At 48.0% G+C, this 25,452-nt stretch overlaps 1 protein-coding gene across 1 annotated transcript in view; it reads left to right on the top strand.

Moving 5' to 3' along the window:
• The window catches only part of NEXMIF (neurite extension and migration factor), a 200,500-nt gene that overhangs the window by 64,536 nt on the left and 110,512 nt on the right, over positions 1–25,452 (top strand).

Raw genomic sequence — 25,452 nt, 5'->3', positions numbered from 1 at the left:
GTTTTAGACAAACTGAAAGGCTTGTGTGCAACGAGCTGGAGTGTCAAGGACTGTCTTGATGTGTGTGAAGAATGTCTCTATCTGAGGTGATTTACTGTATGAAGAAATTGAAAACATGCTTTAGCACCTCTGGCACGTTGTGTGTGGCCAGTGCTCACACAGGGCAGGGCTCATCACTGCAATCTCAGTCAGGGGCACACGGGTGCCCATGTTGACAAGCCCTTGTTTTGCTGTGAAGGAAAGGAGCCTCAGCTCCTCCTTGGAGCTGTGTCAGATTAGGAAATGTGCTCTTTGCTGTTGAACCCTTCAGTGATTAGTGTATTGGTGCCACAGTGTGCATGGGGCTGAGAGCACTTGGAGCCACGATCTCAATTTCGCACAGGTGCAGACAGCAAATATTTTTTCTCAGCAATTTCAGGCTCATACACTTAAAATTAACTTAGATACCTTTTTCATTTGCCTGTTTACATGTGCTGTGCACGCTGGTTTGGGGAGTGCTGAGGTCAGTGGCAAGCTGTGTGTTTTCATAGAATCATAGAATCGATTGGGTTGGAAAAGACCTCCAAGATCATCGAGTCCAACCCTTGGTCCAACTCTAGTCCATTTACTAGATCATGGCACCCAGCGCCACGTCCCTGGGGTGACACACTGTGTTGCTTCACTGTGAGCTGGACCAGGTGTGTTCATGGAAATCAGATTCACTGAGGAAGCAGCTTCTTAAACTCAACCCCTGCCTTTGGCCATTAAATCTGAGGAGTTCTGAGTCAGGGCATTTGGTGTTGGTTTCACCTGGCTGGTGGAACCTTCCCAGTTCCCATATGGGGATGTTCACCTGGGGAAGAGAAGGCTCCAGGGAGACCTGAGAGCCCCTTCCAGTGCCTAAAGGGGCTCCAGGAGAGCTGGAGAGGGACTTGGGATAAGGGAGGGAGGGACAGGACAAGAGAGAATGGCTTCCCACTGGCACAGAGCAGGATTAGAGGGAAGAGCAACCTGGGAGAGTGGCAGGTGTCCTTTGCCCATGGCAAGGGGTGGAAGGAGATGATCTTCAGGTCCCTTCTAACCCAGACCTTTCTGTGATTCTGATTCTGTGATTACCAGTGACATTCTCAGAGTATCATGGGTGGTATTGTGGCTTTTTTTGTTGTGGCTTTTTCTTTTTTGGTGACCTTTTTTTTTATTGTAGCTTTTTTTTTTTTTGGTTTTGTGAGCTATTTCTTTAGCTTGAAGGTCTGCTTCATCTTACTTAGCCTTTTAGATTTTGCAAAACAGCCTTGCCCCTTGTTGGGCTGCCTGGAACTGTACTTGCACTTTAATTTAGTCACCTTGAAAGGGGGACTGCCAAAAACAAAGGCAGGATTCAGTGATACGGATCAGCTTACACCAAATCAGCATTGTTGCCTGAGAATATCTCTTGCAGTGAGAGAAGCTTGAAACCTGCAGGGTGTCTTTTTATGAAAAAAGCAAAATATATACTTATTTGTATGCATAGACCACCTAGGGGAGTTTCTTTTGAATTTTGCAGTGTTTTAAACACTCATTGATGTGAGTGCTTATTGCAAAAGCAAGGACAAAATAAGATGTACAGTAGCTAAAGGGCCATTTTTGTCTGGAGGTGCACAGGAGTGGAGTAAACAGGATTTGCTGGAATAAGGGGAAGGAGCAACAACTGAGGGGACATGTCACCTGCCAGTGCAGTGGTCCAGGACCTCAAAGTCAGAGCAGTGTCATCTTACACCTTTAACAGATGCCAGATCTGCTGTGTAAGGTGCTTCCTAAGCTACACAGTGTAGAGGTGGTAAGTATGAGCTTATGTCTGTATTTCTTTATTGGAAGATTAATATCTCATAGTTTCTCTTTGTGCTCCTTCCCCTCACCGTCCAGCTCTTGGGTGCTCCTCGCTGATCCTCTCACAAACAGCTAATCCCAGTTTCCTCTAGGCTTGAACAACCTTCCTGACCCTGGACAGGCAGGGCAAGGCACAGCTGCCCAGCTGTGGTGTCTTCTTGGGTTGACCTTTAGGGCCATTTTTCTAGTGGAGGAATTACTGTTTCTTTGTGATGTTTGCAAGAACCCCTGAAACATGATCAGAACAGAGGAAAATAATGCAATCTGACTCTGATACATTTTACTGCACAGAAAGTGTGCACTCGATAGCCTTTGTGTGAAGTTTTGTGTCTCAAGTTGTGCAGTGTAAGAACATAATTGTTCTTCTGAAGTCTCATTGAGAGGAAGTGGAGCCACCAGAATTTCTGAAGGTGTGGTATTGGTGCAACTTGTAGAAATGAGATGGGAGGTACTGTAGGACTTTTAGGGCCTATGAGGACCTTGGACTACTTAATTTTATTTTCTTGGTGCTGGTGCATTAAAGTGTAAAATTTAGGCAGAACTTTTTCTCTTGAGGGCTCGCAAGACACTTCAGGATTTCTGTGCCCAGCACACTGAATTGAACCCAACTCAAGGAGGGGTTGTAAACAAGCTTTTAAGTCTTGATCAATAGCTCCAAAGTCACTTGATACATATTCAAAAGCAGGAGGAGGAAATGTTAGTTCAGGAAATTATGGACTGCAAAAAGGTCACTCTGCAACCCACCCAGATCCAACAGCACTGCTCAACAGCTTGGTGGGGAACTGCCAAGATAACCAGAAAGGTTTGGTAAATTTTGTGAATAGCCATTAAAAAAAGACCATAAGAGCTGGGAGGTTGCTGTGTGGTGGCATCCCTTGCTCCCAAGGCATTATTCCTGCCTTTGCTTCTTCTCTTTCCTGCTCTTTCCGAGGCTCTGTAGGGATAATGGCCCTGCACCATTCCCTCAGGCCACTTAGCCAGAGCAAGCTCTGAGTCTGTATTCCCTCTCCTGAGGTTGTCTAGAGAAAAATGTGCTCTCAGCAGGAGCAGGAAGCCTTGTAGGAAGCAGCAGTGGAGTCCCAGTGTGGAGGGGCCGTCAGGGATGGGGCCAGATGTGCTGCAGCAAGGGTGATCTCATGGCCATGAGGGATGGGGCCAGATGTGCTGCAACAAGGATGATCTTGTGTCCATCAGGGATGGGGCCAGATGTTCTGCAACAAGGGTGATCTCGTGGCCATCAGGGATGGGGCCAGATGTGCTGCAACAAGGATGATCTTGTGTCCATCAGGGATGGGGCCAGATGTTCTGCAACAAGGGTGATCTCGTGGCCATCAGGGATGGGGCCAGATGTGCTGCAACAGGGGTGATCTTGTGGCCATCAGGGATGGGGCCAGATGTGCTGCAACAAGGTTGATCTTGTGGCCATCAGCTGATTTAGGGAGTGGTTCTTTGAATTCCTGTGAAAGGTTTGATTGGTTTTGTTGTTTTTTAAATGGCCTCATTCACCGTGGTCTGGAGAATTGATTCCTTGCTGCCTTTCCCCCAGAAGGAGCCATCACAACTGAACAGACTTTTCAAACTCTGCTCCCTTTGAAAATAATGGAATTAGTCTGTGGTGTTGTTCCCATTAAGGAGATCAATCTTCTTTTCAGGACCTCCTGCTTTTAGGAAGAGCAGACCCTGACAAAAGGCTCTACCTTTCTGCTGGGCACAATCCCCCTGGAGGCATCTGCTCCTGGTGGGCATCCCTCGACGTTCTGCTCTCCTCTTTGGGGGAGATTTGCTGCAATTTGGGAACTGCCATTTCCTTGAGTAGCTTTGTGCTGTTGCTTCTGTTAGTATTTAACGTTGATCTCTTCCCACTCTGCCTTTATCTTTGATGACATTTATGTCAGGTCGTGGACAAACAGCGCTGCACTCCCCGGTTTTATTTTCGGCAGCGTTATCCTCACTGAGCACAACTAACAGACCGTATTTCAAATTTGTCTCCTGCTTTTCCTCTGCCAGAGCTGCTAACTGCTCCTCTCTCTTCATTCAGAAAAGCTTATTACTGCTGCTGGGTCCTTCGTGGCCTCTTTCCAGAGCTGCTGAGTCCTTTTAGAGCCAGTTCTTTGCTTTCCCCAGTTGGACACTGAGTCGTGGGGATGTCCTCGATGATTTCCTGACTGTGGATCTGTGGAAACCATGGATTTCTTCTTGACAGTCCTGACTACTGCAATATTGTGTTGGCTGCTTTGCTTTTTTTTATTTCCCTATCTGTTCTGCTGTATTTTTATATATATAAATTATACATATCTAAAACAAACAAGGAAGCTTCTGCAGAAAGTAAATCATTGTTGAGAGAGGGCAAAGTGACACTAAACTGGCAGCTTTACAGAAGGTGTGATGCCTTTGATTGATTAGTTGTCAAAGAAATATAATGTACTAAACATGATGAAGATTAAGGATGTGAAGATGGTTAGAATTCAAGTTGCATAAGTGTTTGGTGTTAGCTTTAGAGCCTCTTCCAGAATTTTAATTTTGAAAATGCAAAGTATTTGTTTTATGCTACTCCTTAGGAGCCCTCTAGATGTTTTGAAAATGTGAGTTCTTAAAAAAACCCAACAACAACAAACAAAACACAATCTGAAAGTAGTTAGTATTCACAGTTCATGAATTAGGTAGAGACACATTATTTTTTGAGATTAAAAATGAGCTTCTGAGGTGCACTAGACAGTAAATAGAGAAGCTGAGCACCAGAAATCAGAGCAGCATTATCCAGAACCTCGTAATTGCTCTCAGGGTCTAATTTTATGTTGTTTCAGATGTTGCTGGAGTAACAGCTGTGTGTTTGGAGAGGGGCTTCTCAAAGGGACATGTAGTGACAGGACAAGGGGAATGGCTTCCCACTGCCAGAGGGCAGGGATAGATGGGATATTGGGAAGAATTCCTCCCTGTGAGGGTGGTGAGGCCCTGGCACAGGTGCCCAGAGAAGCTGTGGCTGCCCCATCCCTGGGAGTGTCCAAGGCCGGGCTGGACGGGGCTTTGAGCCACCTGGGCTGGTGGGAGGTGCCCCTGCCCATGGCAGGGGCTGGCACTGGATGGGCTTTAAGGTCCTCCCAGCCCAAACCATTCTATGACTGTAAGAAGAACCTTCCTGCAGGAGCTGGTGCTGCCAACTTCCATTGCTCCTTTCCTAAAAGACTCAGATAAACATGTTGCTTTCTCTCCTGGGAGACTTCTCTCCATGTCTGCACAGGCATTGTGGTGTCGCTCTTAATCATCTCCAGCACTTCATTGCTGAAGTGGCCAAAAAATGAAACACCCCAGACCTGTCATGAGTTCAGCTGATGAGAAATGACAGTCCTATCGACCAGTGTAGTCTGCTTGGTTCCATTTCCCCTCTCCCTTAGGAGTGATGTTAAGTTGGAATGGGAGCTGAAGTCGTCTCAGTGCTCAGTGCTCGTGCAGCACCAGGAGCTGAGGTTCTCTGTCCTCACCACCATGAGCTGCACTTCGAGGAGTGACCAAGGAATGTGTTTTCAGACCTGCTGGCAGGTGACAGGGACCTTCAAGGCTGTCTGACCACGGTCATTTGTCACAAACTGCACCCTTTGCAGGGACTTTGAAAGCTGCCCCGAGTTAGTGCAGGTGAGGTGATGACAGCTCTTGTTTTCCTCCCAAAGACAAACTGAGAAGTTTTAGGTAGGGATTTTATTGTTCAACCCTGCCAATGCAACAGGTTTTTGGGTTGTCCATGGACAGTTCTCACTGAGAAAATGCACTGGGTGAATTTTAAACCTGCATGTGCTGTGGATGTGTTTTGCTGTTCTCTTCTGAGTGGGGGGAATGAGGTTTTATCTGGACACCCCCCCCCAGCAGATCTGCAAAGCCCCCCCAGTCCTGGGTGCTTCATGTGCTTGGGACCTCAGGCACAGGGAGGAGATGACCCAAGGAAAAGGCTGGCTGTGGGTGGAGGAGCCTGGCCATGGGGCCTGTGTCACCCACTGCTGGGCATCCAGCTTGGTTTTCTCTGTCCTTTTCTGTCTTTTGCCTTCGAAGTTTCTTGGCTGTTCATTGTTGTGCTGGTTTAAAGGTAAATGGGCAGGAGAAAATGAACCCACCAGGAGAGAGATTATAAGTCAGAGTTACAATTTAATAACAATATTACAATAAATGTAATGGCACAAAGAGAAAATGGCTTTAACCCACAATACCCAGAAATATAACCCAGCCCCCTGGGGCACAAACACAGTGGGGTTTGGTGGCCCCTGTGCTGAGCCCCACGTGGTTCCTCTGAGTCCAAAGGAAAAGGAAGGGACAAACCTGTTAGTGCAGATGATGGCACAGTCTGGTGGAGAGTGGGGGGCTCCTCCTGTCCAGGGTCTGCCCCTCCGCTGGATCCAATGAGTGGTTCCCCAAAGCCCAAGATTGTCTCCCCTCAGGTTTGGGTGGGAGCCCCCAGTGCCTCCCCCAGGGCAAGGAGTTCCACACTGGGGGATCTGACTCTGGCAGTCAGGGGGGATTTTGGAATGGTTGCTGGCCCATGGGCAGAGCTGAGCCCTCAGGTGGGTGTGGAGGTGCCAAGGAGTCCCTGCAGGGCAGTTCTCCCAGCTCCTCTGCCAGGCTTCTTTCCCAGCCAGCTCCCAGCCTGAGGGCTCAGCTGTGCCCTGGGCAGCTGCTGCCAATGGGCCATTGGGAACAGTTGCTGGGCAATGGCCCAGAGGGTTTAGAATGCCCAGCTTTGGTCACACCCACACAGGGATAAACTGGTCCCACCTGCTGAACTGGGACAGTTGCCTCTGTTGCTTGTGTGGTGGACCCTGGTGGACACATGCTGGCACCAAAGCCCTTCCACACCTCCTTAGGGTGTTCTACCCATGCAGTCAGACAGTAAAGGCCTTTCACCATCATGCTGGGGCAGAATGAGCCAGTTTATGCATCTGCTGCTGCTTCAGCATGTGATGTGTAGGCAGCCCCTTCCACTGTGCTGGTGGAAGTGGCATCAGAACAATGCAAGCTCTCGTTTGGTGTCTGGAATGAGTTTGTCAAGTCTTGTTGAAGAGGAAAGAGGCCCCGTGACTTGCAAGCAGAGCAGACTTGAGATGACAGTCACTAAACTACAATAAATGGGAACCTCCAAGGTATTCATTTAAGAGCATGGCAGCTCTTTAAACTGATTTCAGTAATGAATAATTAAAGCATAAAATACAAGAAAAGTAAATATTTCATTAAAATACTAAACAGAAGCTACAAAAGCTGTTGAAGACAAAGGAAGATTTATTTTTTCTTCTCCTTTTCCCCAACTTCTCCTCATCCTCCTGCATGGAGAACCCTGGTCTGGGCAGGAGGAAGCAGGGGGATATGCAGCTGTCAGACCACTGATGGAGTTTAGAAATTTCTCCCTACTTTTTAACCACTCTTTTCTGAGTGTTCTGAGTTTTCCTCCATCAATTAACTTGTGGATGTAATGATTAGGTAATATCACATGTAGTCCTTTCCTGTCGATGTTTGTGGACCTTGAAATCACAAAGGTTGGGAAGTTTCATAGCTGTTCTGGTGAGACAAAACTGTGTCTAAGCTCCAGTCAGAAGCTGTGTTGAACAGGAGTTAATTAGTGACTAAAGCAGATGAATAGATGGACTTGTGTTGTGTGTTTGCAGTTGAAATTAATAAAACTTTTCCAGAAAATGGCTGGTGAAGAATTGCATGACACTAGATAGTAAATACAAAAATAAAGCAAGTCCTTAGAGTAATTCTTCCCCCTCCCCATGTTCTGGAGTCCTACAAAATGTAAGATTATTTAGTTCTCTATGGTTAATAAATACAGCCTCAACAATATCAAATTTGACTTCTAATCAAGACCAGTAATTACAAAGGGCTGTTCATTTCCAAGAGTCATTCAAGCCATCCTCACTAAAGCCCAGCAAGGCTGAATACATAATGTGTGTAACTGGTAGATCAAGAGTGAGCATTCAAGGTTGATGAAGATCTAATTTCCATTTAAAAACGAAACCAAATCTAATCTGAGGCATTAGAAAGAGGAGGAGTGATGTGTGAAAGGCTGTTTGTAGGCAGTGCTGATCTTTACTCTGCACTGGGGTGTCCCAGGTCCCAGAGTGGGGGGGACCTGCCCCATCCTCAGCAGATGATGGCAAAGGCAGGTCCCACTGTTGTTGCTGCCATGGACTCTCTGTCCATGACAGGATTCCTACGAGGTAGCCTTTTCCAACACTGCTTTTCCTGCATTTCTTGTATTTGAACAAAACTCACCAGGTGATTACACGGTCCCCACTCTGCCATCCCCCCCCAGGGATCCCTGTGGGACAGGTTTCCACAAGACCCAAATCCTGAGGTTGCTTCCTATCTTTTTTTCCTCATGATTGTGCTGATTGTCGACCAGAGACACTGACTGATAATTCCTGGATTAGTCACCATGGCTGTGAGGTTGGAGTTCTCTTGGGATTAAATTTAATAAAAGACTTGGCTGCTGCAGCATCAGATTTTGAAGTGCTTGGAGCCCTGAGTGGAGCCCCAAATCTGAGTTAAATGCAGAGGGCATGGAAGAGTTTGGCACTGGCCAAGGTGATTTTTAAAGCCTGGAGGACTTGGAGCAGCTTCCAGAGTTGCCCAGGCAGGAAAGCACAGAGAGGACAGTTATTTATATCCTGAGGGATGATGGGCAGGGATTTGGAGAGATGGGAAGCAAAGCTTTGGGCTCAGTTCTGTAGGGGAGGTGCCCATGAGCTCAGGTCCCTGCAGATTCAGGGGGTGCTGCCCATGGGGACTTCTTGCCCTGGGGTTCTTGACTTGGGAGCTTGATGTTGGCCCTAACTCCGTTCTGGGCACTGAACCCTCTCCATGTTCAGCCTCTAAACCCTCAAGTTGTTTCTTCAGAGGAGCCACCAGGGAGTTCTGGATATTGGCTGGTGCTTGTCAAGCATTTGAGGATTAAACATGCTGCGTTGGGAACAAGTTTTTGCTTTTCTCGTATTGAACTCAGGTACTGAAGTGATGAGCACAGTGTAAGTATCTTGAAAGAGAACTGCTGAGCATAATAATTTTTATTGATCTCAAAAGCCAAAAGACCTTTCCACAGCTATCTGTTTTCTTGGTATCTGATTACTCATTTATGGCCATGTAATAGTGCAATTATTATTTCAGCAGAAGAATTGGGAGGAGGAGATTATCATTCTAGTAAACTGTAATTCCTGAAATACTAATTAATTTGGTTTAAGGTGAAAACAAATGGTGGATAACTTTGTGTGGGATTAACATATTGCATGTGTTTTGAGCACTCCTTGGCTCTGCAGGAACAGAGGTTTGCAGAATGATGCTTTGTTTTATTTATAATAAACCTCGTTTAGAGGACCTTTTAGAGTTTGTGTTTGGTTTTGTTCTGTTGGTTTTTTTTAAAGACTGACATTATTAAAAAAAATCTAAAAACAATAGGCCCTTATCCTTGAGATAAGCTTTTTATAAATGTGATTTTTTTTTTCCTAGACAAACAAAGCCCCCTAATTGTAAAGGATTGCAGCTCTCAGATGGCACTGCTATGATTTAATTTGCCCCTTGCTATCATTCTGAGTTGTTCCCAGGGAAGAAGACATGGAGATTACCTCTGTTAGATGTGCTGCAGGATCCAGGGCACTGTGGTGGTGGTTCCTTGAAGGGTTTGTTTCTTATGTGTGAAGAACACACAATTCCTTAAACATTAACAATACTTGAGCCCTTTCAATTTAAGGTGTGTGAACAGTTCTACAGTTATTAGTCCTTTTGCTATTTTTTATTTATTTTTTTATCTGAAGTGTTGAACCTGTTTGGGAAATGTTTTGAACTGTCTTGATTAAATGGTCTTTGCTTTCTGAAGCCTTTTCAGGAGCTGAAATACAATATTACAAAGCCATTCCCACTCTGCTCTGAGAAATGGTCAGGACTGGGTTTCCTGGGATAAGTTTGATGATGGGATTGGGCATTTCCAGCCGGGGGTGGGATGGACATGCACACTCATTAAGGAGAATCCTGTTAAATATGTTGAAAATACTGATGAGTAGTTGATGTTACTCCCAGAGACACTTTGCCTTGTGCTGGCAGAGCTTTGGCTGAGCAGCTGTGCTCGGGTTCCTCAGCACAGTTGTGTCTCAGCTCTGCCACAGGCAACCAGATGATGCTGCACCTCTTGACAAGGCCCTGTCCTGGAGGGTTGGACTTGGGTGAGTGAACTGACAGAGGTTCTAGTTCACCAAATGGGCTGGAATTATTAATTCTGCTAGTGGGAGTTTGAAATGCAGAATCCCTGTTTCTGTGGAGGAAAAGGAGGGGTCACTGTGTTGAGCAAACCCTTGTCCCTTCCGAGCTGGCTCCAGGAGGAGCAGTGCATTTCCACTTGGAATTTTTTTTATGTGTGTCCTCAAATTATTTAAACGTTGCATGTGAGGCAAAAAACCAATCCCACCAAAAAAACCACAATTAAAACATTAATTATTAGTTCTGGGAGTATTTTGAGTCATTTTTACATTCAATCGGCTGTAATTAAATACTCAGTGAGCACAAAATTAGGTCATATATTATGTAAATAGGATGAGACATCCACTAGCTCCAGCAACAAATGTGGTGGAGTCCTTAAGGGTACAATTCAGGGTTGGACTCTTGGAACCTGATGGGTTCTGTCTGACCCTCATTTCCTGCTCTGTCCCATGCCCACCTGAACACGGAGCAGATCCCATGGCATGAGATCCATGGTAGGTCACCTGCTGCCTCCAGCTGTGGCCAGCAAAGCCTCCCCTGAGCCTCATGTTCTCAGCCAGGTTGCAGTGATGCAGAATGAATTTAGGTATATTAAACCCCCCCAAATTAATAGGTGCTTGATCGTTATGCTGAGCGATGCTCGGAGCACTCGGCACTGCCCGGGGTCAAGCCCTCCATTCTCTGAACATGACACTTGATAACTCCTGGTTTAGCTTTCATAATTACAAATGCCAAACCTGATTTTGCTCCCTTTGGGGATAGTGGAAGCAGTAACAGGTCCATTATTATTAGTCAGAACAATTATGTAGCTCTTAAAGAAAGGAATAACAAATCCAAAATCAAGCTGCTGAGTTCTGCTCTCCTGTGACAGGGACTTGCCTGGGGAGCAGCATCTCATGGCATTCTGAAGCTGCTTCATCCTTATGTCCTCTGCTTGCTGCAGTTGTTGTTCCATCTCCAGAAGTGGCTCTCAGGGCCTCCCCAGCCTTCCCTGGTCCTTTCTTTCCAGCTCTCCAAGTTCTCACTTTCCACTTTTTTGTGGAGAACAAGAGTGTGTCAGAGGTGCTGGTGGTTGAGCAGCAGAGCAAGAAGGGAAGGTTACAGGTAGATGCCTTCAAACCTTTCCTGGTCCTCCACCACCCACTTTTCCCCCACTGGAACAGGCTGCCTGGGGCAGTGGTGGAATCACTGCCTGGAAGTGTTAAAACAAAGTGTAGATGTGCTTAGGGTTGTGGTTTGGTGGTGCCTTGGCAGTGCTGGGGGAACAGTTGGATTCGATGATCTTGGACAGCATTTCCAACCTTAACGATTCTGTGATTCCATTTTGTTCCCCAGTGGAAGGGGCTGCAATTCAGAGCTCAGTTGATGTTGTATAGCAAATATTCTGTTGGAGTCCTTCAGGTATTAGTTTTCTAGAGTGTGTGCAGTTTGATGCTGCCCGAGTTCTCCAGGTTGTGGAAGAAATGGATTTTAGTCCATTGTCCTTTTAGAGGACATGTCTTTTCCAGCTTCCTTCCTTCTGCTGCACCCCCACCCCAACCAAAGAATCTTCATCTTACAGAATTTCTTTCCTTAGCCCACAACTGATTCCCTGTAGATCCCTGACAAAAAGCAGGGGAGGTTTAAATCAGTAAGAAGAGATCAGCCTTGACCCTGGAGTGGGGGGTAATCCATGGGAGGTGCTGCTCCTGAGCCCTGACGTGGGGGGCCACAATTAACCTGGAAAAGGGAACTCGGTGAGGATATAACTGCGAGGGAAATGGTGTGTGGTTTCTGTACCTTGGCAGCTTTTTCCCTGGCTCTCCAGGGTGGAGGAAGGAACTTGTCTGCTCTGTGCATCTGGATTGACATGTCTGGAGCTGCAGGGAGAGGATGGCAGTGTTTGGGCTCTCACAGCTGAGCTCACGCTGCGAGAGGGACTTGTGCCTCAGGCACTTCTCTCACCTCTCCCAGCTCAGAACGCCAAGTTATACAGTTGCCTCCCTCTTTGCCTTGCCATTTTTACCTCTGGAATTGGGATATAATACATGCTGTGTGCTCTCCAGTATTTAGAAGTGGAAAGCTTATTTATGTGGCTCAGCTGCAATAAACCTGTGCAGACCTTTAAGGCTGATATTGGTGCATTGCAAATGTTGCCAACTTGTGGGAGCTGCTGGTGTGACCCTGGCCATGGGGTGTTGGATGCTGTGTGCTCTCAGTGATTGCAGCTGCTGGGCAAAAATGAGGCAAAGTGGGCACTCTGAGGACCTGATATTTCACTTTCAAACTTCCTTCTAGCTGGGTGGGTCAGGCTTGACTGCTTTCAGCTCCGTGCTGTCAGGAGCATGGATTTGGCTTATCAAGCAGGGCTGGGCTTTGCTAAGTGGTTGGCAGACATTATAGAAAAGCGAGATGCTATTCATGCTGCAGTGGATAAGGAGTTGGAAAGCTTTGGTTTGAGATTGCAAGAGGCTGAGAGGAAAATTGAAGTCATGGAGATAATGATCATTGGACCTAATGCTGCTCTTGCTGAGAATGCCAAAGGCCAGGTTGTAAGGCGTGCAGAAGTCCAGCTGATCATCTGGAAAATAAGTGCAGATTGAGTGTTATCATCTTGGTGGGAGAATCTTGTGAATACATTGAGGGAGAAGCAGAGATTGGTGTGCTGGTTGCAGGGTGCTGGTCGAGTGACAGAAGTGTGAGGTGAAATGTTTGAAGGGCTTCAGAATGTCAGAAGGGCATCCTGTTAGGGAAATGTCATGCTCCTGAGCACTGATTTCCCAGGACAATAAATCAGTGAATATTACTAAGTGGCACAGTGACTTGAAACTGGTGCATGTGATGTGACTCCAATAACAACAACAACAACAACAAAAATCTGTGCATTTTTCGCTGAGCATTAGTTCAGTCTAAAATCTCAGGGGGTATTTGTAGTGCTCTGTGACTGTGTGTCATTTGGATTTGGTTTTTTCTCATATATCTTAAAAAAAAGTTTAATTTGGTGTCACTGAAAAGCATCCAGAGTACTCTGCCTTCTTACTGCCAAGAGGTTATCATTTAATAAAACACTATTTATATACAAATCAGCAGAGAGAGACATCTGGACTGGAGTTGCTGCCATGGGCCTACAGCTTTTCTTTCCTTCCTTTTTTGAAGAGGAGAATGAGATTTATGGTTAAACTGTTTTTACCCAGCACATTGTGCACCGATAGGTAGTGAATAGATACCATCTCCTCAGATGTGCTCACAATCAGATTTTATCCTCTAGCACTGGAGCTTCTGTGTGCAGCTGCTGACAGAAGATTTCATTTGCCTGACAAAGGTCCCTGTGGACAGAGAAATTGTTCCCCATTGACAGGAGTGGTCCTTCAGCATATTTTTGGACTGTCTTCCTTAGGAATTGTTCCTTCTTAAAGGTCCACTGATTTCCTCCAAACCATTAAACATCCTCTATTTAAAAAAAGAATATATATGGTATAGATAATATGAAAATTGCCATTCTGACCTTTTCATCTGCTTTCCTTCAGTTGCCCTGACCTGCTTTCCTCTCTCTGGGACACCAGTGATGTGTCCCACAGCCCTGGGCAGGGAGCCAGTTGCAGGGGCAGGCACCACATTGTGGGTTGTGCCTGCCTGTGGTTTTACTCTTGCCTGGGAGAGTGTCAATAGCAGAAAGTGGGTGAACCATTCAGATTTCTCTTCTTTGCTTGTGTGGCAGATCTGGGGTGTGCCTGGTGCTTGTCATCCCCTGCACAAGTGCTGTGGTTGTGGCTGCATCTCATTCATTGCCTTTGCAAGAGAACAAGGAATTGCTTCCCTTCGTTCTCTGCAAAGGCGGTTTCTCAGGATAAAACCATGTTGTATTAATTGGTCCTGTTTTCTCAGGTTGCCTGTGATTTAAACCTCTTTTGCTAATCTGAAAATAGATGATAGGAATTTTCCTTTGTACTGTAGCTTTTCATAGTAAAAGAGAATTTGGAAACCAAGGATTATATTGTAGGCAAAGGATAATTTAACATCATGGAAGGTCGATCAAAACCTTTCCTAGTCCGAACTCCTCTTATATTTTACTTTTCCCTGAAATCCCCAGAAAGCTGCTGGAGTTTATTGGTTATGGAAGTCTGGTCTTTGTGACACCTCTGTGTGCACAACCTGGGGCTGATTCTGAGGGAATCTGTGTTGTTTTGATGCATCTTGATTTACTCCAGCACCAAGAGTGGGCAGTGGGTCCCTGTGCTGTTGGGTTTGATACCTGTACCATGATGAGACACTGTCCAGGTGTGCAGTGAAAGGGGGGCACAGGGGCTGCTGGACCAGCTCCTCTCCTGGCCACAGAGGTGCTTTGGACCATGAGGTGTCCATGGCATCTTTAGGAGCAGGTTGGTGGCACCCTCACTGCTCTCTGTGGGCACGTGCTGGGCCATGTGGGAATCCGGACAGCCTGGACAAACAGGCAGGAGATGGGAGGAACAGGAGGAAGAGGAAACAGGGCAATTAACTCATCTCCAAAAGGACAAAATGTTTGATGTGCTAAAAATACACAGCCACAGTGCTGATACCACATTTCATGGCAGTGTCACGGAGCTATTTCAGGATGATGAATGGGAGGGGCAGTGGTGCAGCTCTGCTTGGAGAAATGTGGTGGCCAAAAGGGTGCCAGGGGTCCATGGAGGGCAGGATCACAGTCACAGAATGTGCTGAGACCCACAAGGATTATGAAGTCCAACCAACCCTCAGGCCTGCACAGGACCATCCCCAACAATGCCACCCTGTGCCCCAGAGGATCATCCAAACCCTCCTGGAGCTCTGGCAGCCTTGGGGCTGTGCCCACTGCCCTGGGGAGCCTGGTCAGTGCCCACCACCCTCTGGGGGAAGAGCCTTTTCCTGAGATCCAACCCAACCCTGCCCTGGCACAGCTCCAGCCACTCCCTGGGTGCTGTCCCTGCCCTGGCACAGCCCCAGCCATTCCCTGGGTGCTGTCCCTGTCCTGGCACAGCTCCAGCCATTCCCTGGGTGCTGTCCCTGGCCTGGCACAGCTCCAGCCATTCCCTGGGTGCTGTCCCTGCCCTGACACAGCTCCAGCCCTTCCCTGGGTGCTGTCCCTGGTCTGGCACAGCTCCAGCCCTTCCCTGGGTGCTGTCCCTGGCCTGGCACAGCTCCAGCCATTCCCTGGGTGCTGTCCCTGCCCTGACACAGCTCCAGCCCTTCCCTGGGTGCTGTCCCTGCTCTGGCACAGCTCCAGCCATTCCCTGGGTGCTGTCCCTGGCCTGGCACAGCCCCAACTATTCCCTGGGTGCTGTCCCTGCCCTGGCACAGCTCCAGCCATTCCCTGGGTGCTGTCCCTGGTCCCACAGAGCAGAGCTCAGTGCCTGCCCCTCCTCTGCCCCTCATGAGACATGATGAAGATCTGCAAGGAGTGGTCTCAGCAGTGGATGCTGGGGCTGTCACCCCAGGGCAGGCCCTCAGGGGTGACTTCAGCATGGGATTCAGCCCATTTTTAGGGGCTGAGGAGTTGTTTTGCTGGGGGAACACAGAATCATAGAATCATAAAATCGATTGGGTTGGGAAAGACCTCCGAGGTCCTCAAGTCCAAACATGAGGAGTTGAAGGACACATGTTGCATGGAGGTGTCCATCACCCTCCTGTGTGGGATGCTGTGAGCTCTGTAATTTGGACACAGCATGCAAGGGAGTATTTTTTTCTTTTCAAGCAGCTGTTTGTAGGACCAAAGGGGTTGTGGGGGAACATCCCACATGGCTCCTCACCTCCTGGCCAGCACTTTTGTCTGTTCCAGAAGCTCTGCTCGCAGCAAAGTTTCCTATTTTTCTACTACTTACGACTTTTGATTTAACTCCTGTGCTTTTCTGGGCTGCATCAACAAGAGTGGGAATACAGTTCCACATGCTGCTTAAAATGTGATCTTTGATTACCTGGGAGGTTGCTTAGGAAATCTCTGTGCTTTGTGGCACTGCACATGCTCTGAGCACATTTACAAGCAAACCACACACTGGGACAGAACTAGGTCACGGGCAGGCTCCTTACTGGACAGATGTGTAGTTTGCCTGATTCATCCCCTATATTAAGCAACATAATTGGGATTTTAGGGGTAGCTGAGTCTTGCTGACCATAGCTAATTTTCATTGTGGGCCCATCAGAAGGTTGAATTTCGGAGGCACAGAATGAGAGTTTTTGGTACATGGGAGAAAGCGGGATATTTTGTCTTTGACTCGCAGTGGGAGGTCACAGCCTTTTGTGCTGGCAGCTCTGAAACCAGCACAAACTGGGGTGATTAGCTCCCTTTTCTAATGAGTACACAAAGCTGATTGTGAATGAGCCAGTGGGTTCATTGTGCGCCCTTGGCCCGCGTTTAATCCTTTATGTGAGACCCCCTTTTACACAGGGACAGCAATTGGAATCCAATTTACACCGGGCTCGGCATTAAATCTCCTTAACGCTGGCGATGCTGCCGATCAATGGCATTGAAATTCCGGGGCCGTCGGAGTCTCCTCCCTCCTTCGTGCCCCTCTCTCTGCCGCGCCCGCCGTTTGGGAGCGATGGAACCCTCGAGTGGGAAACACTTTGTCTCCCTAATACAGGAATAAACAATGTCTGGCTTCTTGGCAAAACACAGCGCAGCGCTGTGGGACAAGCTGCAGAGATCTTAAAAGTCCATCAAGAGATGGGATGGTAATTCTGCAGGAACGACCACCTTGCTTTTAGTGAGAATTATCTAAATACGAAGATAAAAGGAAGGAAAAAGGGAGCTTGACGTGTAGAGAGACACATGAAAGGTTTCGGGAGAGGCTTTTGGTGCTGCACAGAGAGATTTGCAGCGGAGTTTTCTGGCAAGCACCTGAATAGCAAGAAGAGTTTCTGCCTGTTGGGTTTTCACTTTTACATGGACTTGTTAAATAAGTTTTGGGAGGGCATCTGAGATCAGTAAATGACTAAGAGGAGACCTCAATCAGCCCCTCTCAGCAACCTTGGGAATGATGGAATTACAGTTGAAAGAACTTCCTCCATGTTGCAGTTGAATTGAGACACAGAAAGAGAAAACCAGATTTTTGGGAGCACCAGTGTTGGGGCACCCACGTCTGATTGGGAGGAGTGATTCTGGAAGTGCTGAGTGTCCATCCTCTGGAAATGAAGCTGATGGAATATCCCACCTGGGCAGGCCATAAGTGGGATTGCCATGAATTGGGACTTGCTCTTGGAAACTTTGGCCAGTCGTGGCTTTAAAAAGCCAACCCTCTTTGTGCCTTGGAACCACACAGGTCAGGAGCTGCTCCGTTCCCATCCCCACCTATTCCTCTTGCTGCTGCAACCCCTTGAAATATTCATTCTGCCTTTTATTCCTCAGTGCTCTTTAATACCCCAGGCACAGCAGTGATCTGGAAGGTTTGTATTCTGTTACAGCCATTGTTTTGGGACAAGCTGGTGTCTGGAAAGCTGACACTGGGCTGGAAGTTACTGACTGTGTATTCCCACTGCAACCCACATGCCAGGTGTGTTTATTGAAAAAATCATGAAGTGGCCTGCCCAAAATCAGGTGATACTTTTTCCACAACTGCCTGAGTTTGCTTTTCAGTTCTCCCCTTGTTTCTGAGCTGTTGGGTGCACGTTGGTTGCTGTTGGGGTTCCAAGGCTGGTGGATGCTGTCGGTGTGTTTTGTACCTCCTTCCTTGGGCTGTGTGTTGGTGCCCTTTCCTCTCTGTGCTGTCTGACTGAGCTCTTGGGGGCTTTTCTGAACAAGGGGAAGCTGAAAGGCCACTGGGAAGTTGTTGGTGCACAAGTTAACTGCCTGCCTGTTTGATGGGCATCAAACTTGACCCTGATCTTGATGGCTGTCAGTGTTGATGACTTGATCTTCAGCTGTTCACACTTATTTCCACATACAATTATGAAATAAATGCAAACCCACCCCAAACCAGACCCCCACAATTACTGTTTCGATCTGCTGCTCCCATTTCTGCACAAGCCCTGTGGGGAGAGGCTGAGGGAGCTGGGGGTGTTTAGCCTGGAGAAGAGGAGGCTCAGAGGTGACCTCAGCACCGTCTGGAACTGCCTGAAGGGAAGTTCTGGCCAGGTGGGGGTTGGTCTCTTCTCCCAGGCACTCAGCAATAGGACAAGGGGGCACGATGGGCTCAAGCTCTGCCAGGGGAAATTGAAGTTGGAGAGCAGAAAGAAATTCTTTGCAGAGAGAGTGCTCAGGGATTGGAATGGGCTGCCCAGAGAGGGGGTGGATTCCCCATCCCTGGAGGTTTTTCAGCTGAGCTTGGCCGTGGCACTGAGTGCCATGATCTGGTAAAGGAACTGGAGTTGGACCAAGGGTTGGACTCAATGATCTTGGAGGGCTTTTCCAACCCAATCCATTCTATGATTCTGTGATTTCAGAGACGCCAGTTATCCTTACATGAGCCACTGAGGAAGATGTGGCTTATCAGGAATAGTGGCAAGGTAATTGCTGCATATGGAATAGCCAGCCCCAAGTTGTAAACCAGTGGTATTTTTCAGCGGGCAGAATCTTAACTTTGCCTTTGATTCAATCAGGAAAAGGCTGGTTGACTTTTCAGGCAAAGCTGATCTGCCATTCTTGAAGGGGAGGGGTTTTTATGTTTTATTTTCTATAAATTCAGCAGTCTGAATTGAGGACAAATGCCCTGAAGTGTGCAAAGGAGCCTGTTTAATAACTGAAATCTTTGGGGCCATTTGATGTGGTGAGCTCTCTCTCTGGGAGGAGGCTGAGCTCCAGCGTTTTGCAGGGAGCATCATTTTGTGGAGAGAGGACACTGATCTTACTTGGCAGAAATAAATGGATGTTTGTGTTATGACGCCTATTCAAGTACTTTCTGTTATGTATGTGCAGGATGCTCTGTCCTGAAATCAGATCTCGTCTGTCTGATACATTTTAAGCAGGATGATTCTGCCTCTTTCACAACTTTCAAGTGTAAACGTGTTAATGTTTTGCCCAGCACATTATTTCTAACAGGCTGAACTTTCATTGTGTCTTCGCAGTTTGGGTTTAGGTTTAGGTTTAACTTGAGGCTTTCAGAGCTATTTAATTCTTCATCATTTCTGACATCCTGGGAGCCTCACGACTCCCCCAGGATTGCAAAGACGAGGCCAATCACCCAACCTCCCTGGCTTTGTTTTTTCAAAGATCTTCCTTTGCCTCCCCAACCTCCAAGCTCCCAAATCTGAGCCCCAGGGGAATATCGGAAGTGGCTTCCTCAGACCTGTCAACTCTTGTGCTTTCAGGGTGAGCCTAATGATGTTGAGCCCTATATGATTCTTTCACACTTGTCTACTCCAATCTCACACCGCCAGACAAGTGGTGGCTGTGCAGAGGGAGGGATGAAAGTCCTGCCACGGTGGAAATCTGCACAACATACGCCCTGGCTGCGAAGGAAATTCGGGATCAGATGCAAATCCTTTGTGGAGCGTAGCTGGTTGGGTTGTGGGTTTGTTTTTTTTTTTTCCCTGCAGTTTAATATGATTTTTGTCTTGCTGCATAGGAAATCAAATCAGGTTTTGGAGGGACACGGGGAGGGATAAAAGTGGAGAATTATGCTGAGTGTTTCCCATCTGCCTGATGGTATGTAGGTGGAAATAAATAGCAGGATTTGACTGTGGAGAGAAGAGAAATAGTGCTGAAATTGAGTACAGAGGTGGCCACAAGCCTAATGTTTCACAGATTGACCCTCTCTGCCTTTTTAACCAATTATGAGACCACTTGTCCTCAGGACATTCTGTGCCTGGAGGCTCTGTATAAAAATATTGGCCTTGCATTAGAGACTCATATTGTCCTCTGTAACCACTGCATGCAGCCCACCATGTCCCCTGTGATTTTTCTCATTGAAGATGGGTAGGAAATGCTCCCAAGGGTGAATTTTGGGAGCAGCTGGTGTGCAGCATTACCAAACTGCCCAGACTCCATAGTGTGAAGTCATCCCTTTTTCCTCTGTGTTTGCTTTTCAGCTTAATCTCCCAGCAGTTTCCTCTCCTTCTGTTTTTCTGGTGAGTCACAGAGGAGCAGAGAAAAAGGCTAAACACAGATGGAAATGAAATATCTGCATCCCTGAACCTGCTGCCTCAGTTTCTCTCCAGAGTGCATTCTTTGCAGAAAGTATTTGGAAAATCACGAGTAGGTGCTACAAATATCCCCACATTATGTGGACACAGGGCTTGCTTGCCCTTTGCTGTGGGTTTGATTTTATACACTCTGTAGATCAGATTTATGTTGTATGTGAGCAATGGCTGCCTCTCTCTTAACTCTGTGCCTGGCAGGGTTATGGAGCAGTTCATCCTGAGTGCAATCACACAGCACCTTCAGGGTGGACAAGGGATCAGACCCAGCCCGCAGGGGTTTAGGAGGGGCAGGTCCTGTCTGACCAACCTGATCTCTTTTTACGATCAGGTGACCCACCTGGTGGATGAGGGGAAGGCTGTGGATGTGTCTATCTGGACTTCAGCAAGGCCTTTGACACTGTCTCCCATAACATACTCCTGGAAAAGCTGGTAGCCCATGGCCTGGACAAGTGTACCCTCTGCTGGGCCCAGAGCTGGCTGGAGGGTCGGGCCCAGAGAGTGCTGGTGAACAGGGCTGTGTCCAGCTGGTCACCAGTGGTGTTCCCCAGGGGTATGTGTTGGGTCCAGTCCTGTTTAACATCTTTATTGATGATTTAGATGAGGGGATTGAGTCCATCATCAGCAAATTTGCTGATGACACCAAGTTGGGAGGGAGTGTCGAGCTGCTGGAGGGCAGGAGGGCTCTGCAGAGGGACCTGGAGAGACTTGAGAGATGGGCTGATTCCAATGGGGTGAGGTTCAATAAGGCCAAGAGCAGGTCCTGCCCTTTGGCCACACCAACCCCCTGCAGCAGCACAGGGTGGGCACAGAGTGGCTGGAGAGCAGCCAGGCAGAGGGACCTGGGGGTACTAATTGACAGGAAGCTCAACATGAGCCAACAGTGTGCCCAGGTGGGCAAGAAGGCCAATGGCATCCTGGCCTGTATCAAAACTAGCATGGCCAGCAGGCCCAGGGCTCAGCACTGGGGAGGCCACACCTGGAGTGTTGTGTTCAGTTCTGGGCCCCTCAGGTCAGGAAAGAGATTGAGGGGCTGGAGCAAGTCCAGAGAAGAGCAACGAGGCTGGAGAAGGGACTGGAGCACAAGTGCTGTGGGGAGAGGCTGAGGGAGCTGGGGGTGTTCAGGCTGGAGAAGAGGAGGCTCAGAGGTGACCTCAGCACTGTCTGGAACTGCCTGAAGGGAAGTTCTGGCCAGGTGGGGGTTGGTCTCTTCTCCCAGGCACTCAGCAATAGGACAAGGGGGCACGATGGGCTCAAGCTCTGCCAGGGGAAATTGAAGTTGGAGATCAGAAAAAAATTCTTTGCAGAGAGAGTGCTCAGGGATTGGAATGGGCTGCCCAGAGAGGGGGTGGATTCACCATCCCTAGAGATTTTTAAACGCAGATTGGCCGTGGCACTGAGTGCCATGATCTGGTAAAGGGACTGGAGTTGGACTAAGGGTTGGGCTCGATGATCTCAGAGGTCTTTTCCAACCCAATCGATTCTATGATTCTATTCTATGATTCTATTACCCAGTGGTTTTTTACCCCTCGTGGGTATATTTTGTACAGGGCTCTGCTTTTGGTTGGCCAGAACAAGATCTGAAGCCTTGCAGACAATTGCTGAGCATCTGTTCCCCTACAAGAGTGTGTAAGATGCTGTGGTGGAGATCCCTCCCTTGAGCAGGACTGAGGGGCAGTCCCTGCTCTGGAGGAGCCACTGGTGAATGTAATAGGTGGAAAGAAACAGGATGGGAGGAGAGACAAAAGAGGTGGGGTATTGCACATCTTACTGAATTTTTATTGCTCTATCCGTAGTTCCTCATTTCTCAATAGACCTGGGTCCTTTTTACTTGTCATTTGTTTGTGGTGGTGTCCCCTGTCAAAACCCAGGACCCTCAAGGCTCTATGGAATTGCCCTTTCCATGTACACACCCCAGTGCTTGGGCTGTTTTTGATTTTTTGGAGACTATTTTGCCAGCAAAGGCTGATGTTGGATCTCTGGGTAGTTACAGAGCAAATTCAAGCAGCAGTTGAGGAGAACCTGCAGAAATGCTGCCTCCAGCCAGGCTCTCAGGGAATGCTGGACCTTTCCCACCAGTCCCACAGGTGATTTACTGGGTGCTTTTCCCCACTGCTGTGCAGTAGCCAGAAGTGTTGTGTGGAGTTTTGAAATATTTTTTATTTTTTTGAAGAATTCTGTAGTTGAGTGTGTGAGTTTCTTTGAGGTTTGCCAGGTGACCAGTGTTAAAAATGTCAGTCTATGGCTGCAGGTCTAAAGGTTGTGATAGCAAATCAGTATTCCAGTGTTGGAAGTTGAGCTTTGCAAGAGGCAGAGGGATGAAAATGGGCTCTTTTGTGAGGTTCTGTGAAGGGGCTGATGGTGTTCAGCTTCTTGCCTGAAGTTCCTGAGGGGTCAGGATGTGTGGGCAGTGGAGGAGGAAAGCATGTACTCACAGAACAGTGCTGAGGTGCTGTTTGAAGGACATGGACCTGCTGGAGCAAGTCCAGAGCTGTTCACAATGATGATTAGAGGGATGAGGCACCTCTCCTATGAGGAAAGACTGAGAAATTGGGGTTGTTCAACCTGGAGAAGAGAAGGCTCTGGAGTGACTTTTTTGTGGCTTTCCAGTACGTGAAGGGAGCTGGAAGAAAGATGGACCCCAGGGATAAGACAAGGGGGAATGGCTTTAAACTGACAGAGGACAGGTTTAGGTTTGATGGAAGCAGTTCTTCCTTTTGAGGGTGGGCAGGCCCTGGCACAGGGTGCCCAGAGGAGCTGTGGCTGCCCCATCCCTGGGAGTGTCCAAGGCCAGGTTGGACAGAATTGGAGCAACCTGGGCTGGTGGGAGGTGTCCCTGCCCATTGCAGGGGTGGAATGAGATGAACTTTAGGGTTCCTTCCAGCCCAGCCCATCCTGTGGTTCTGTGATTGTCAGCTGTGGGGGTGCAGTGGTGTGATGAAGACCATGGGTGATCTGGGCTGGATTGTGCAGTGGTCCTGCTGAACCTGCTGGCTGGATGGCCACTCTCCTGTCTGAAAGCAGGACCAGCAGGTCCTCAAGTCAGAGCCCTTTGCATCCAGTTCCTGGTTCTTGAGATGTTTCACTGCGCTGTTGCAGGTCTGAAGCTGTGCTGTTTCTGACCCAGCTGTGACCTCCTGGTGGGATGTGTGGGGATGTGCATCCTGTTCAGAGCTGGGGGTTGTGTCTGCAATGCAGAGAAGCCTGGTGGGCCAGGTGGGGCTGTAGAGGTGTGTGTGATCTGGCTCTGGCACAGATTCTCCCCTCTGCAATGAGCTGGCAGGGCTGTGTCCCACGGTCTGAGGTGACACCAGTCCCTCCAGGTGTTTCTGCCCAGGGACTGCTCAGCCTTGTGGGCTCTGCCTTCAAGGCTTCATCCTGCAGCAGACACTTGCACTGCAACTGAGCTAAACAGCAGATTTACCAGTCTGTGTATCAGTCATTCTTTTTGTCTCTGCTTCCTCACTTCCCTGAGCGTTGAAAGCTGCAAGTGTTCCCCATTCCAAAATATTCTTCCCAGTGAGAACCAAAGGAATCACTGCTTCCTCTTGGAGCTGAGAGACCTCCTTAAGAGACACATCAGGCTTGTATTTTTGAAAGCAAGGTAGAAGCAGGATGTTTAAAAATGTTTGCATTAATATGCTGTCCTGAAGACTCCCCAAAAGCTCCACCAAGGGCAGGGCTGTGTAGTTACCCTGGAGGTGGTGGGACACCCCAGAGGTGTTTAGAGATGTCAGGCCTGGTCTCTCCGTGTGCTAAACCAATATTGTGTTAAGCACAAACCTACACCAGTGATGGTGCTTTTAATCAATATGCACTATGCTAAACATCAAATCAAGATAGATCCCCCAGGGACGTTTTCTTTTTTGGCTGTTCTGAAATGTTCAAGCGCATTCAAGTCAGCCATGCAACATCTGCTTGCTTCTCCTTTCCAGCAGCAACCATTCAGAGGTAAACTTTGAGGGATAACCTTTGCCAGAGCTTCCCTGAGCACTCAGTAACACACAGGGAGCACAGGGCTGTGCTGGGATGGGTTTGATACAGCCCAGTGATGGCAGGATGCAGCTGCCACCTGCAGACCAGCCTTTGCAGGGTGACCCTGACATTTGGGCCATGCCTAAAAGGTTCTCCATGAACCCTAAAAAATGGGTTCACTGATTTTTTATTATTATTATTGTAATGAGTGTTTTGTCCTTTTAATCCTTCATGTGCAACAGCTTGTTTTTTGGGGCTGGTGGCACTGGAGGAGGGGACGGTCGGTAAGAAAGAGGGGGGGTGTGGCTGGCACAGGAGCTGTTGGACCTGGGCATGGGAGGGCAAAGCCCTGGTGCTGGCATCACTCAGGAGCATCTTTCATGAGGTTCAGCACAGCAGCCATGAGGTAAGAGCTGGCTCTGTCACTCTGATCATCTTTTCCTTGTCCTTCCACACCTTCTCTCTCCTGGGGACGTGTTTGGAGAATTCCTTTGGCAGACTCCCTTGCTTCATTAAACAGTTATCCCTGTTTGCCCTGGTTAGTCACTGGAAACCAGCTGCTGCCTTTGATTCTAACCTGGTGCTAATCTGCTACTCGTTTTAACAATATTAGTCACAACAAATACGTGCTCTGCTTGTCTAAATGGCCCTTCCATCCTGCTGGGCTTTCCTGCAGATTGATTTGGAGCCTTTGTTTTCTGTCCCAGAGCAGCCCTTCCCCAGGATTTCAAAGGACAGGTGGTTGTTGCTGGCATAAATTTGGCAAGTTGTAGTGTGAAGAACAAGTTGATGCAGCAGGGTAGGTGGAAGGGAACACATGGGCTCCTTTTTTAGGTGACCCATTGTTTCCAGTGCCTTTGCTTTCAGTGATGGTAGGTGTAAATAAAAAAAAAAGGGGGGGGGGGAAACCTGCAAATAGCAGAGACATTTGGAGTGAAAATAAAAAAATCTTATTTTGCTTTGTTAATACATTGTTGGTGGGGTTTTATTATTTTTAGCTTCGTTTAGCTTCGTTTTTAGCCAGTTGGGTTAAGTGGTGACAGACTCAGTGTATGGATTGTATGAAGACTTTGGTGCTGGGGCAACACTTCCAGTGCTGCAGGTCACTGGTGAACAAGCCAGAGCAGACTTTGCCCTGTGGCATCTGGACATCCAAGTTTGGTGCCTTTTCTTCCTTCGATCCCAGGTTGAGAGCAAAGAATTGTAGAATCATTCCATGGAATGGTTTGAGTTGGAAGGGACCTTAAAGATCATCCAGTTCCACCACCCCCTGCCATGGGCAGGGACACCTCCCACTGTCCCAGGTTGCTCCAAGCCCTGTCCAGCCTGGCCTTGGACACT

The sequence above is a fragment of the Pithys albifrons genome, chromosome 14 (genome assembly GCF_047495875.1).
Source record: "Pithys albifrons albifrons isolate INPA30051 chromosome 14, PitAlb_v1, whole genome shotgun sequence".
In the NCBI taxonomy this organism is placed as follows: Eukaryota; Metazoa; Chordata; class Aves; order Passeriformes; family Thamnophilidae; genus Pithys; species Pithys albifrons.
This window is presented reverse-complemented; position numbering and strand designations above follow the sequence as displayed.